The 14,365-nt window shown below is 40.4% G+C and overlaps 1 protein-coding gene and 1 long non-coding RNA gene across 2 annotated transcripts in view; both read right to left on the reverse strand.

The window, feature by feature from the left end:
* The window catches only part of LOC107078642 (uncharacterized), a 73,044-nt gene extending 60,032 nt beyond the window's left edge, over positions 1–13,012 (reverse strand). Inside the window, exon 1 of the long non-coding RNA XR_001479593.2 lies at positions 12,922–13,012. This is a non-coding gene — a long non-coding RNA (uncharacterized lncRNA). The remainder of the gene's footprint in view (positions 1–12,921) is intronic.
* The window catches only part of pleca (plectin a), a 296,093-nt gene that overhangs the window by 244,751 nt on the left and 36,977 nt on the right, over positions 1–14,365 (reverse strand). The window lies entirely within an intron of this gene.

Genomic DNA, 14,365 nt, shown 5'->3' on the forward strand with positions numbered 1-14,365 from the left:
AAGGTCCCTATTGCCCTATCAGATAGGAGGTTAATTTCCCCCAGGGAGCACTAGGGTTGAGAGCTGCCAGATATGGCAGAGGTCCAGTTCCTGCCTGCTTCGATAACCCTGCAACAGCTTGGACCAACCCCATGTGAAATTTGCAGCATCTGGCCAACGCAAACATGCCATCTTACAGTCCCCGCATTATTGTTCTGCATGTTTCTGGGCTGCTGTAACAGGACTGAGAAACACACCAGACTGGGGCTTCTTTATGTTTTGACATGTTACCATAAGCGCTGATCTGAGACAAAGTGATCATCTTAATTGGACAAGGTCAAGAGCCTGCTGCACCACTAGAGAATACTCATCAGCTTCAAAGCTTTAAAGAAGGATACAGAGCCTGTGACATTAGAATGAGCACCTCCAAGCGTAATCAATCACTTCTGCACTCCAGCCAACTGCACGGTCATGTCCGTCAGGCCCTGCGGGGTGCTTCGCTTCACGGCTGCAGAAATCTGATGTTCTCGTGCTCAGTGCTGTGGCACCTGCGTGCTGTCTCTGGGTACAAGCAGCTTCTTTTATTGCGCAGTAGTCACAGCGCCTCATGAAACCATTTCCTTTCATGTTTTTCAGAAACCATTTATGAATGTTTGCCAAGATTTTACAGCTCTCTTTGAAGTTCAGTTTAACTGCACTTTGTAGTAAGAAGACATTTTTTACAGAAGTGAAAGAAGATTTCAGGTGGACAGTAGTAGTAGTAGTCGAAACTTATGTGTTGAGAAAGACGTTTTTAACTCTCGCCATATCTTCATCTTCACACATGAGCTACACACTCATTTCTATACCTGTGTTATTGTGGGGAGTGCTTCCCTTTCTCACATTTGCTTTCTCCCTTCTTGAGATTTGGCAACAATACGAGCTTTGTGCTTTTCCACAGGTGCACACATATGGAAATATCACAAGCTAGAGACAAATTTCTCACTGTGCTGCCATGCGTGCTCGGATTATGAAATCACTTTTGCAGATAGCTTTTAGACACATCAGTCTTACGCATACTTTGTCCAACTTTGAGCAAACGGTCATTTGTGCCAACCTATTACTCACCTAAACCTAAATAACCTTCCAGTAAACAAGAAGGATATACACACAGTTTCTTTCACTCAAATAAGTTAACTCATCAATACAAATACAGATCAACAACACTGGAAAAAAGGCATATATCCTTCCAGGAGCAGCCATTGAGCAATCGCTGCTACAAACCATATATTCTCAAGATTAACGAAATGACTTTCAAGAAGGAGTGCTTCTTCCTTACTTTAAAGACATTCCTCTGCAAGAAGAAATCAAAAACAGCTTTTCTACACCCCAGCAGGTCTTCATACAGAGATTCCTGCGGTTACAAGCAAATTTGTACAACACTCATTAAGCCAATTAGAAAGGCTCTGACTGTATTATTTGTCCTCTTATTCCGATAGATGTACTGTATATACCGAATTGAAGACACCACCTCTACTACACAGAGACTCGTCATACTTTCAAAAACTTCAGCTAAAACCTTTAGGTCTTTCAAAACATTTAGGTCTGACTCCTACAGAAGATTGATTGAGCAATATAAGAGAAGTACTGTAATTGGTAAAAGTAGAGAAAAACAGTATAAACTTGTGAAAAGTCCACTTTTTTGTGAAGGAGATAGCTGTGTGCCAAGAGTTGAGGGTACGAACTGAAGTGGCCCAGTGAAAATGGGCAGACGATGAAAATGTAATTTAAAAAAAACAGCAGTTTTTCCACATACAAAGTTTCCATCTATTTCAGAGACAAAGGAGGGGTATCCACATTGCAACACGTTCTCATTCCATGCATTTTTGTTCCAGGTGGTAAATAAGACACATAAAGAAAAACCGTCTTTGCTCAATGTTTGTAGTTTCCGCCAGCGTGCCGTGATAGCCCTGCTCCATACCACTGAACACTGCCTAAAGCTATAAAAACCCATCGCAAAGGTCTAGAATTACCACACAAATCTGTTATGCTATGAGCCCTTCCCTACTATCACCTGCTTCTCTGTGCTCCTCAGTCTTTCAGCCATTGAATTTCCCTGCATGAGATTCATGCTAAAGTCACCCTTACTGGATGGAAAACTAGGAAGTTTTGGGAAAGATTTCTCACTGTTCGTATTGTTTTATGAGTCTATTCTTTATCTTTATTCTTCAGGGAAATGCCCAGTTAGTCATTTTTAAAGTCAAAATAATCTGGAAGTTGATTCACTTGAGTGATTAAGCAAAGGGCTTTCGTGAGAACCAGTGATTACTGCAAACAAGCTAAAAGAAACTCTTATGTGTAACTTTTCTATATACCCTTTACAAAATCAAGTTGGACTTCTTGTCATGTCCAAGAGAATATTATTATACATATTCTTATGGTAAAGACCCTGCAAACTGTTTGGTGTTTGGTAATTCATAAATGTCAACACTGTCTTTTTAAGAGGACATTTGATCAGAAATAGTTCTAACAAGAGAGAAGTAAAATGTATTCAATCAGCATCAATGCTCTACACAAACTCAGTAATAAAGTTTTACAAATAATGACCAAACCTGTTTATAAGTGTTAGCTAAGGTCCCTGCCACTCAATCAACTTTTTAGTCCTGACCTAGTCCAGTTATTATTAGAAATGGACAGAAGACAAAGAGATTTTAGATTATTTTCTTTCAATAAGACAATTATATCCGGTAAGAAATAATATTGCCATAGTTTTGCAACTCCAACATTTCCCAACATAGAGGGATAATATGCCTCAAAATCAATCCCCTGCAGAGTAGTAATACAGTATACAGCGTTCACCCCAATGGATGTTTGGCCAGTAATAATTAAATTACTTAAATTAAATTAAGAATGGGTTTTTACCCTTCCTGTTATCATTTTAAACACTTTTGGAAAGGAAAATTATTTCTCTATTAAATTAGAGTGATTTTCACAGAGCTGGAGAAAAAAAATACATTAGTTCAAAACAACAGTTATAGTACACGCAGTGTACACCAATGGTAACATTTATCTATTTTACAACAATGATGTCATTATCATTAGAAAACTCACAGACATGAGAGTGAAACACTTCAACTGTTTTTTTCTTTTCATCACACTTCTTCAACTGAGCCCCTCAGATGAAGTACTAGGAATTGTTCTCATTTTGATCTTAAAGCCTAGTGTGACTAGAGCAGACATCTTTGAAATCAACTACACATCAAAACTAAGCTGAAACCCATTAAAACAGTTTTAATGAAATATATGAATACAGAAACATTCTAGTAAATTAATATAATGCTAAAAAATAGAGATTAGTTATACAACATTTAATTTTATGCAATTAAAACAATATAAGGCAGGATTTCCGTTCATATTAAAAAACTCTTAGACTTTGATATTGAATCTAAAGCAGTGCTTTTGTGCCAAATATTAAACACACACACACACATTGAGAACCGGCAGGACACTGCAATGATTAAACACCATGTTCACCACCAGCCACAGCTTACTGACAAAACACATTCTTTTTCCAGAAAATGTGAGGTGGATTAGAAGTGTCAAGTGTCTGACAAGCTTGCTAAAAAATATTTTGAACACCAGGATCTTTTGCCAGGCTCTTGTGAAATTGTAGATGCATAAAGAAGCACATTAAATCTTCCATCTTGCAGCATGAAACATTCTGTATACTTGCCTTTTGTGCTATTCTTTTGGCAGCTTAGTGGTGTGAGCACTGTGGTCATGACTACAAGATGAACCCTTTCAGATTTTGCGTCCTTATTTTGCCAGTTTCCCAGTACAACTAATTCAAATTCCTTTGCAGTGTTGTACAAGTTAATTTCACATTGCCCTGCTACTTTGATGATTTTGACCTACTTAACCCCATTTTAGTGTTGATAAACTCAGGATTTGTGTCCCAGCAGATTGATGTTGATTCTGAAATAACACCATTATTTTTTGATAGGTTTGATGTTCCTTACAAGTATTTTTGCTCAGAGGCAGTGACAAGAGGTCGTATACTACAATACCTGAAACATCAGCTCACTTCCTTGCCCACAAAAACAGGACAGGCTACTCAGCCATGTTGTTGAAGATGATCCCCAGTAATTTTCTGTGAAAAAGCTGGATGACATCAATTAGTTGCTTTTCACCACATATTTAAACCTCCGGGTGGTGCCGTGACATGGTGGTTAATATTGCTATCTGGTCACTTTCTAGACCTAGTGTGCTATTTGTGTGGAGTTTGTATGTTTTCCCTATGTTTGCGTGGGTTTCCTCCAGGTGCTCCTATTTCCTTCGACAATCTAAAAACATACTGGTACTGTAGGTTAACTAGCATTTGGGACAATTGGCTCCAGTGTGTGTGCATGCCGCTGTCTCTGCCCTGTGATGGACAGGTGTCCCATCCAGGGTGTACCCTCCCTTGTGCCCATTGTTTGCTGGGATACACTCTGGCTCCCCAGCAAGCCTGAATTGCAAGAAGCAGTTAGAAAATGGATGGATTTAAACCTCTACAACATGAACAGTGCCTGTAAGTATGTGTGTTTTGTGACTCAGTGAGGCATGTACACTAGTATGTCAATGTAATACTGCATGAGAAAACAACTTAAGTTTAATGTAAAAGCTTTAAATGTATAATTACAATGTAAGATTAAAGACTTGTACCCTTGCCTCTGTTTTTACTTTCATCACTGTCAGAAATAAAATGTTCTGTGTCATAATACACTGTGAAGACAGAAAGATTGGAGACACAGAACAACACAGTAGCCTGGATCATACCAGACTTCTGGAAAGGGAAATGGAGTAAACATAGAGTAAAGGATATAAGTAATTATGCAGTTATAATAATGTGATGAAAGACAATCTGCAGTGATAGAATCACTTCATTCTCAACAATGACCATTTACTGTAGGTATGAAACATTTTTTTTCTTAAAAACAGACCCTTCAACAAATGTTGGTAATGTACCAATTATAAAAAAGGACACCTCACTCTTAACTGCTGTAACGGGTAATAATTTAATCCTTTCATTTCTTCCCTGGAGAACTTCATTTCTTTCCCGGAGTTCATATAGACAATGGAACCCGTGATACCAAATTTAGATAAATCCGAACACTTCTAAGTGCCACCCACGAGCAGCCTCTGGTGAGATCAGTGGCAAGTGGCTCCCAGGTGCCCGTCCTTGCTATTGAAAATCCACCTTCACTCCATTGCCTCTTGCCAACCCCTCCCACATCAAGTTGCCACCCACCACCTCCTTGTTTCAGCAAACACTGTGGATGGTGACATCTTAAAGGAGCCTGGGGCTGCTTAATAAGCAGTCAACTAATCAATACCTGAAAGAACACAGACACTGAACTGTATCAATGGCAGCCATGCTCTTTGTTTATTCATTACCCAAAACAAAAACAAATACCTATAAAATGTGCACTCTGCATGTTTTACTTGGCTACCAAGTAAAAAGTGCAGAGCTCTGTGTTCTTCTGTATTACCCATTGAATGTTGTCGTGCAGGATGGTCGCCTGTCACCTTCATTACGGTATTTATTATTTGCTGTTGTTCTTTTAGCACGCACTGTGTACATTGTGTGGTGTTGTCTATGGTGCTGTGCAAATTCCGAGTGAACAGCGTGAATATGAATCCCAATGTACACGTACCGTACATATGGCAAATCAACTCCTCTCTCTCTATAAAACACTAAATAAGTACGACTTAACATTTATCTGTCAGTGGATCTCTACAGCTGTGCTCCTTACCCTGATAGGGCAAATAGACTTCTTACTAATTCATCTAACATAAACTTAACCAAAACAACCCCCCCCCCCCTCGTCAAAACACAGCTCACAAAAGACTCCTTTCTTTTTACGTGTCTTGTTAGGTTTGCCTCACCTAGTGTGTGTGGTAGCTGGTCCTGCCAGGAGCTCCACAGGACACTCAGGCACTGGCTGTCTACCCTGTCTTACCCCGTCTTACCCTGATATGGCTTTTTAGAAGCTGCACACATACTGCTCCCAAACTTGGGTAAAAACAGTTTTGTGTATGTACACTAGCAACGTAATGAAACCTAACAACGACAAGTGACTTGTTTCTTGTCCAGATAATTATTCTAATTAAGTAATTAAAGTAAGACTTGCAATGAGAAACACAATTCAAGGTCCTCAAGAGCTGGAGCTGACCACCACTGTTCTATACAACATCCTTCAAGGCTGCACAGTGGTGCTTTTTTTCTGGTTCCATGTACATTAGGGGTATTTAGATTAAGTACTTGAGGGGCATTTAAATGTACTTGTGCTCAAGCTAAGTACCAGACATTGAATTCTACTTCTTTAATCCAGGTATCACTCAAATTATGTTGTGATTACAAATATGTGAAGGTCTGTGTGTGGTTTGAGTGGGGTCTAAAAAATCTTATTTTCCGACATACCACACATAGCATGCAGAGAAGGGGTGGGCCAAACCACATAAGGGTAAACAGTACTGATAAAGCAAATCAATCACAGTTAATGGTGTTGACTAATAATTCACCAGCACTTGCTATCTAGTTGAGAAACAGTGCTTTGCAACTTTTCTATTATTTCTGCCTTTGAGACCATATTGGCATGCACTGGGGACAGCTCATCCAGATTTTACTCACATCAACAGTTCTGCATTTGTACACATACTGTACATAACAATACTACAGGGCAAACTGTGAGACAGTCCTGGCTGCCACTGACAGTACTCTGGAAGGGAAAAGCTTGAACTCTCCCTACTCATACCCCCCATAAGAAAAGCAAACCTATTTGTTCCATGCTGGAAGATTATCCATTTCTCCAACGTCAGGTTATATTCCATTACAGAAACGTTCCCTCGTTTTTTTTTTCTCTGGTTTTCTGCCAGCACCTGTTTAAAAGCCAGACACAGGTCCCTAAAATGTTGTATACCCCCGTTAGGTTTATAGTTTCCATTACTTACTAGGTCTTTACAACGCTGCCCAAGAGGGCAAGTAACTGTTCCCACACCAGAGGAGGACCAGCAGTTTCAAAGCAAAATGCACAATCTGCAGCAGTGCTACATGTGCACCAGAGCTGTGAGAAAGGCTGTGGCCTCATTGCTTCAGTGAATAATTCTGGAGGCTAATCCCACAGTGAAGCACAATCATAAACTACTTCATATTGTCTTGTTTTTGGAAAAATTGCAGTGCGCAAGAACACAGAAGGCCTAAACTTGCAAAGTCACTAAAGCTTTCAGTGATCCATAAAATTCTTTACAAAATACATGAGGGGACTTAATATTGTAAAGCCCACCAGAATGTTCATTGAAAGAAATAATCACTGGAAAATATGAACATACATGAAATCAAGAAATTATACAACCTATTAAATCTTTCTCAAAATCTAACAAAGAATTATTCAAACTATTCAGAATCACTCTTTCTGATTGGTCGATCTGGTATCTGGTGGGTAAATTCTAATGATTTAACTATTTGTGTTCTTATCTTAGGCCCTTGGAATTCACCCCCACCACTCAATCTTCACTGGGAGAAAGACTGAAGTAGACATTGCTGGTTCTGAGCAGATGAGACCCAAGGAAGTTTATCTTCACAGATCTTTCACTGCAGGTTCTAAACTTAAATGGCAAAGAAGGCAGAGCCTCCTACAGACCCCTTGGCTTGCAGTCACCTCCCCACCGACACCTCATTAAAATCACTGGGTCCCCTCAGCAGACTCCTGCCCTTCAGAAACTGTCGCTCTCTCGCCATACCTGCTGTTCAGTAACACGGCCAGATTGATTACCACAGCAAGACAGACCATCAGAGGGAGGGACTTACCTGAAAATCAAAAGAGAAAAAAACAACTTAGTAATGTTTGAAGATTGCATTGGAAGGCTTGTTTTCAATGAATGATTCTTACTCAGAATGTTTCCATATGCTGAAATCAAAACAAGCATTAACATACTGCCCTTCATAGTTTAGTATGTGATGCACATATATGGATGGAGCAGTGTGCAATATATATAATGAAGCTGACAAAATATACAGAAATCACACAGCATGTCACTGCTTTATTCATTCTTGCATATAAGCAACATGTTGATATTTATCTGTGTCAGCAAAAACTTTGTACTGTACATAATATATATTTCATTTAATGTCATAATTACAATATGGCTATATGAGTGTACTTTTCCAAAATACATTACCATTGTTCATCTGCAAGGTTCAAACTGCTGTGTAATGATGATTTGGGTGTGTGATACTATTTATTATAATAATGGCTAGTCTAATAGGTGTTAACATTTAAACTCTTTACTTTTTAAAATGAAATACATAATTAATGAATGTATTATAAAGTGCTGCAATATATAAACACTACTGTATGTAAGGAAAAGCACCAAGCCTTTTGCCACTCTTTGCCAAGAGTATCATGCTTAGACATGACGTATTGATTTAGCAGAGTTGAGATGTTGAAGACATCCCTAGAAGTGAAGCACTGCTCACAGGGGTAACACAAACTTGCCCAGTTTCTGCTCCTCTCAAAAAAGACTCCAAACCCAAGCCTGTTTACATTAACACAGGACACAGACTCGCATTTAAACAACGACACTGATTAAAAATAGGGGTGGTACAGCAGGGCAGCAGTGCCATTGCCTCACAGGTCTGGGGTCCTAGGTTCGATTCTGGAACCCACACCAACCTGTGTGGAGTCTGCATGTTCTCCCTGTGCTCACTTAAGTATTCGCTTGCTCATCCCACTTTTACAAAGACATGCTGACTAAGTAAACTGATGTCGCTAAACTGCCCATGTGCTTCTGTGCCCTGCAATAGGCTCTTAGGACAGAATGGAAGAATATGAAAAAAAACATCATGACTGAAATGTATCTGCAATCATATTCAGCTGAAAGAGAATCGATAACAATCTATGTAGCCTTCACCAGCTACGATTCCTGTTTTGCTTTCCGCCATCAAGTGAGAATGAGATACAGTACACAGCAGTGTGACCACAATGTGCACGGAAAAGCCACATTATAGTGCAGAAGCTTTAGACACTGACACCAATATTCCAGACACGTTTTACTGACAACGGCAATCTTGAATTCTAAGGCTCTCGTCCTTTCTACTAACACCAGCACCCTCATGTTGACGTTTGCTTCTAGCGTATTTTCGTTTCCCATGATGAACAGCTGAGCTGCTGTGCACAGTGACATCTTCAGAAGCCTGCGTGTCTTGAAATGACACTATTTTAAAGTGACAGGTCATGTTGCATGAAATCAGATGCCAGGAGTAGATGGAAGCATGGGTGTGCTTTCCTGAAGCCTGAGGAAGTACCCACAGTGCAGTGGTTCATGGCAGAAGCAGATCCAATACAGTGACCTTTCACATAGCCCACTTCTGTTGTCCAGTCTCCATTGCTATTAAAGAACAAATTGTCCCCTGAGATGATGTTAGAGAGTGTTGCTGCTGGGGACATGCTGTTAGGGAAGTAAGACTCGTGAGATGCTTTGTGTTCAAAGCAGGCTATAAAAACACAGTGTGGTCAAAGATATAAAGGCATCAGTAAAAGTACCGTGGATAAAATAAACCCAATGCAAGGACAGACCTCTGCATTGCAATAGCTGTCACCCCAGCTTCCAGTCACACACCCTCCTTTACAAGGTGAACTGTGACTGTAGGAATTTCCCAACTCTGCACAGAACATGTGAGTTTGTTACTGGGCAACCCACATTCCCCTCAAGACAGAGGTCCTTCCCAGCATCCTCAAGACAGAAAAGCACATGGTAGCGATGATATTTTTAGACATGTTGCTTATATACTGTGGCTATACAGTAGGTTATTATATGTTTTAAACAGTACTGGGAGCCCTGTGTGTTACATTCTGTGCACAACACTGGACAAAGCTCAGGATGCACAGGACAAATGGAAAAAACAAAAAGCAAGACAGCTCTGTGGTTGGCATTTTTTTCCATTTGTGATTTTTTTTTTTAAATTCCCTAATGTGGGTTTCACTTTCCAAACCAATTGTCCAAACCATCCACAGGCAACAAACACACCAAGCATTATTAAGTGTGCTAAATTTTCATATATACAGAGTTAATACCTAAAAACCTAAAAAAGACCCAAGACCCAAAAACCTTTTAAGAGATTTCACAGTAGGAGTAAGTTAAATATAAGTGGTTTCTCATTTTATAATGTGACATCAAAACATCACTCTATTTTCTTCAAGAAGCTCAGCATTGTTTTCATCAGCCTGAATCGAACTGTGATGTACTGTATAAGTAAACTGCACTAAATGGATGTCTGAGGGTTTTCCTTGAAAGTTTCTAATGTCTCTCTGCAGTTCTGTCTTTTCACCATAATCCTCAGACATGTATACAGGCCATTTACACATAGAATTTGGTTAAATATCAGCAGACAGAAATGACTTTGTCTGAGTAGTCTTGATGGTGACAAGCTTTCCATTCATCTCAGAGAATTTATCTAGTTTACCCTCCAACTGCTTTTGCATATGTTTGATGAAAGACATTATCTAAACGGTTAAATAACTGTTAATAAACACACAATTCAGTTTTCCATGGGGTCTGTTTTCAGCAAAAAGTAACCTGGCATTTTCTTAAATATCTCTTATACATTGAAACCTATCCACAGCAGACTGCACACTCTAAATGGCTGGCTGAGTAAGGCACAGCTATATTTGTTGCAGATATTTTTACTTTGTGTATGAAAGAGCCGTGTGGGTTATTACTATGAGAACAAGTGTAGGTGCCTGAAAGGCTGCTGGGCACCAGCCATCACCAGTTACTAATGTCCACACTGCCTGCAAAGTCAAACTTTTCGCTTCGCAGAAGAAAAGGAAAAGACAAGCAGCTTCAAAGTGCAAGAAAAGCACATTCAGTTCTAAGGAAAGGCAGCACAAGTTTTAATACCACAGACAAAAAGAGAAAAAAGAGTGCTGCCTGCAACTGAAATGGTGAGACCTTTAAAAAAAGCTCCACACCTGTTCTGTGATAAAGCCAAAGACAGGAAACTGCCAAAGAACAGGATGCTGTCAAAGTCATGGAAGAAGGATCTCAGAGAGAGCTGTGCCACACCTTCTAGAATGTGAGCATGATGTTATCTCAGGTTATACATTCAGTGACAACTGTACAACTCCTCACAATGATTAGCACACGGGAATAGACCCACTCTTTACAGCTTTTCTCTTTATTGCATTGTAAGACTTATTATTTCTTTTGAAGGTGGTTCTAAAACAGCATCTGGAAATCACTATAACAATGTTGATACAGTATCTTAGCACTGTTAGTACTAAGTAGATGAAATCCATGCTTTTATCAAAGCTCACAAGAATTTCACATAAAAACAAAAATGAAAAAATAAGCTAATACAGTACAAAGCGATCGAACGAAATCAGAGCTTGATCTTAACAGAATTCTTAGATATTTTTATAAGGAAGTGATAATACTTCAACTCTTCGCCTGATCTGTAGTGGGAATGCAATTCCACATGAGGGAAAAGGAATAATCTGAAGAAGAAGCTTCAGGATCTATGAACCATGGGCTACTAAAATAAAGCAAAGGATCATTAAAGAGGAGTGATCCTGAATGTGACAAGGTGACATTCGTGAGTGGTGTTACAGAGCTATAAACATGATATTCACTTGTCAGACTGTTTCTGTGACAATCCAGGAAAAGGGCAATGCTGTGACCAAGTGACCTCTGCTCAGACCAATGAGATCACTAGGAACGAGCCCAGCTCTCTACCTGCTCTATAAGGAAGCACATGGCTCAGACACGAACCCTGTGTTTTGCACCATTGTGCCAGGCTCCTGAAATAGAATTGTCAAACACAGAAGCAGAGAAAAAAACTGCTTCTTCACTACACCACTGACTCTTGCTGTGACTTTATAAGGACTAAAGCCCTGGTTAAAAGCATGACGCGCCGAATAAAGCAAGAAACTAACATCTAATATAAACTTCAGCTGATTTTACTTTATACCAACAACACTGGCAATAAATCAGATCAGTGGAATAGGCCGCTTCTCCCAGAGAGAGAAAACAAACTGGGCCGTTATTTTTAGAAGTCCTACTTGCTTCTTGACTTTTGTACAATCTGTGGTTAGAGGTTCAGTGGAAACAAATAACAAGTAAGGAGAAGCTTAGCACACACCTTACACCAAACAGTCCTGGATTTGTACTTTAACTCCACAGGCAATCGTCAGTATCAGAGCAGTGTGGGAGTCTCCACTTGAGGCTTCTAACATCTTTGACATGTTTTGTATGCTCACTCTTTTAAATATGAATGAATCCAAATTTTACTGGAAACTTTTAAAGCAAGAACAGCTTGTTTTTGGAACAGTGATGCCCGATCTATTGGTAGGCTTTTGGAGCAGCATACTTTTGACAGATATTAAAGGCTATAACCTGACGTACCACAGAGGTACATCTATGGTCTGGGTACCCACACAGTATGTACATTTTTCTAATAGCATGCATAAAAGTAAAAACTGTTATAAAAATAATGCAACATTAGAGTGGGAGTAAAAGCATGTAACTGCAGTACAATGAGATGTCTTTAAATTAGGGCAATGAATGAAAAAATGCCACTAAATGAAAAAACTGCGTTACTTTGACTTATACAGCCCGTGCTCCATAAACTGCAACTATAACTTCCACTGTTTCCCACTGTAAATAATGACATTTAGACTATATAGATAAAAGTAGTAAGTTCCGAAGTTAAACACATCTACAGTGTTCCTCCCTGTCATCGTGCTGGTAATACTGTCACAATCTGCTATTGCACAATCGCTGAGCATGTGCATGTATAAATCATTAAAAGTAGTTAGCACATGAGAGTCAAGCTTGCATGTGTTGCTTCATACACACCATTCCCTGTCATGATCAGCAATTTCCTCTCAAGCCAAAGAACTTTAATGCTTTGCAGGCGTTTACCTTTATATTTCTCCCTGACGTTTTCATAAGCCTCGATAAAGTCCTTCTCTTCAGCATTGGGTGGCAGGCTGGCAGGATTATACAGAGCCATGCTGGCTTTCACTTAAGGTGTTTTTTTTCCCTCTCACACTACCACTCTTTCTCTCTTCGGTCAGTTTTAAAAGTAGAAATTCTTCTCCCTTCCCTCACACTGTCTGTGAACATTCACTTACTCACTCAGTCCCTGGATTTCATTCCAGCCCTTTGGCTGGGAAATACCAACACAGGCTAACCCCGCCTCTTAAAGTTACACAGGCTGAGCTGCGGCGAGCACACACACCACACACCCACATGCTCTCCCAAACCCAGCCGCCCACTTCCCTGCACTCAGGACTGTGCCCACCACACACAGGCTGACAATGGATAACCAGCAGCATTTATCAGTCCTTCAGGCTTCTAACACGTGTTGAAAAAACACAGGAAAATGTCTCAATGAGAGCTTGAAGACCTTTGCTTTCTAATTACTTGAAAACTTGGCCTTTTGAAAGAAATAAGTCATTACAAAAAAAAAACTATGCTGACAATTAGATAGTGCCAGAGTGAAATAAGCAGTTTTGTCTTAATGTACAGTACATGCGAGTCAACATTTTGGTGGCTTATTATCCTTGTAAATCAAGCATGGCCTGATGCAGCTGCTCACACAGAGGGCGGACACAAAGCAAGGGTACATAATTGTCGGGAGAAAACTGGACAAATCCAACGAGTTCATTTCAATGTGGGGGGAAGATGTAAAATACCAGAACTCGGCCAGATGACACAGCAAAAGACTCTGCAAGGAGGCTTAGCCTTAGCACGCATCAATTCACAGAATTCAAACGGACTGTTTATCAACTTGTGCCATTATTGGGTGAAAAAGGACATGGTGGAACTGTGGCATGATGGTTAGCCTTTGGCAAATGGGAAGTGATGGTTAGGACTCTGGACCGCATACCAGAGGACTGGGGGTTGAAATTCCAGTAAAAATGTGTTACTCCGCACTGCCCATCTGAACGGTGAGGGCAGGCAAGGAGGCACTAAGGAGCCAAGAGCAAGACTGTCACAGTCCGGTGGCGAGCTCCACTTCTCCTCCAGTATGGCCTCTGTGTCACCGGAAGGAATGCAGGGAGGAGACTTGAGGACAGGACTGGGCTGAGCAGTCTGCTCCATAGACCAGGCTGAGCTTAGCTGTCAGGGCAGACCGCTGAGGACATGTCTACGGAGTGCGTGCCAAAAACCAGGCAGCACTCGGTGCACATTAGCAGGGTGAGCTAAGCTAAGACTGCGCTGTCAGGGCAAACTGCAGAGGGCGCGGCTGGGACCAGGCTGAACTATAAGACCAGAATCAGTGCTCATGGGCAGGTCAGAAGAAAAACTGGCAAGAAGGGCTGACAGGCTGAGGCAGAGTCTGAGTCCACAGGCCTGTGTC

This window comes from Lepisosteus oculatus, chromosome 10, assembly GCF_040954835.1.
Source record: "Lepisosteus oculatus isolate fLepOcu1 chromosome 10, fLepOcu1.hap2, whole genome shotgun sequence".
Taxonomy (NCBI): Eukaryota; Metazoa; Chordata; class Actinopteri; order Semionotiformes; family Lepisosteidae; genus Lepisosteus; species Lepisosteus oculatus.